The sequence below is a fragment of the Mus caroli genome, unplaced genomic scaffold (genome assembly GCF_978045245.1).
Source record: "Mus caroli unplaced genomic scaffold, Mus_caroli_1 scaffold_7, whole genome shotgun sequence".
Taxonomy (NCBI): Eukaryota; Metazoa; Chordata; class Mammalia; order Rodentia; family Muridae; genus Mus; species Mus caroli.
In genome coordinates this window covers 49890217-49891931 of record NW_028227262.1, presented here as the reverse complement: position 1 = coordinate 49891931, position 1715 = coordinate 49890217, and positions in this window count along the sequence as shown.

Here is a 1715-nt window from a genome sequence, read left to right as displayed (position 1 = left end):
TTGTGAATGTGTTAGCTTCATTTAATTGCGAGGGTTCCATGTTTGACATAAACTCCCTACAAACACTTTTATGAAGTTACATTCTTTGTGTATTGTGAATAGCAAACCTAGAGATTATATGGTTTAGATTTGTTTTGTTCTGTTTTATGGGATATCTTAAATTATGGGTTTTTTAGTTTTCATTTATAAGTTAACACTCCTAAACATGTTCTACTTAATATCATAATTCCTTCCTAACACATTTGCCATAAGAGTGAAGGAATCTTTATCAACTCCATTGTTTTTTTATTTATGTTACAATAGTATTTTTTCTATGTGTTTTCACTTTAAAATATATTTTCTATGGTAGATACTGAGTCTTAGAAATGCAACTAGACAGATGTACTGACCACGGTTACCAAGGGAGCAGTTTCCTTGGCGATGGCCAACTGTCATCAAAGCAGTCCATGGTCTCTTTTCTTCCCATGTGACTTGTTCTCACATGTTTAAAACTTGGGTTAGGGGAAGAGGCTTTTTGTAAACCCTGAGCTTCTGGCTGTACAACCCACCTCTGATTTTCACGGAGTACAAGTTGGATGCTATGAGTTTTAAATGAACACCTTTCTAAAGGCCAAAGGCCACACACAGTTCATCCTTCTGGACCCTGGCTTCTTACACCTTCCATTTCAATATCCTAGTCATTAGGAAAAGATCCAAAAATGCTTCAGCCAATGTCCAAGACCAAAGCTGCAAGAGATGCAAGGGTAGAGGGACACCTTTTGAAGAGTCAATAGTTTCTAGCATCTAAATGAGAGGTATAAAAAAATTGGCTGTTATTCTCATCACTGTATTCTTTCGTTTATATTTCTGAGTCAAAAAAATGCTAATTCATTTTTCTCCATTTTGTGTGTGGCATTCACCATGTAGCTCTGAATGGCCTAGAATTCACTATATAGACTAGGCTGAGCAAGAACCCCCAGTGATCTTCCTGCCCTTGTCTCCCAATGACTAGGATTAATGGCTTGTACCCCCATACCATGCAAGAATGAATTCTTGTTTATATGTTTAGATTCTGTACTTAAAAAGCTATGATTAAGGTGAGTCAAATTTTTTAATCTTAAGAAAAGTTAGAAAAATATTCACATATATTCTTTCCCTTTTTTTTTTCTAGACAGAATATTGTCAAGTCCTCTGAAGATGATCTGTAACCTAGGCTTGCCTACCACTCTCAGTCCTCCTGCCCCAGCCTCCCTGGTTCTCGGGCTGTTTGCATGCCCAGCAAGCCTAGGATTCGCTTATATTTTAGAACCAAGAAAGACTCAGAATGACATACAAACGTACAGCAATACTGTAGTTTCTCAGAGTATGGAACAGGTCTTGCTGCGTGTGAAGCAATGGTATTCAATGTCTCTGTATGTAATGTCATTGTTGGTGGTTAAAATTCCCAGATTTTAAAAAAAAAACAAAACAAAACAAAAACATTCTTTATGTTTGAGAGGGAGAGAGCAATGAACTGATGAACATGCACTACCAGTAGAGAGTGTGAGGATTTGAACTCTGAGCAGATGGTGCCTCACTGACTACATACACTACACTCCATTCATAAATAAGCTGATTGTCTGCAGTGTGTGTCAAGACAAACACAGTGTGTGTCAAGTTGCTGCGGCTACTTTCCCTTGCCTAGACTCACATGACTACAGTTATGTGTAAAATACAAAACTTAGATGTTTTATTTC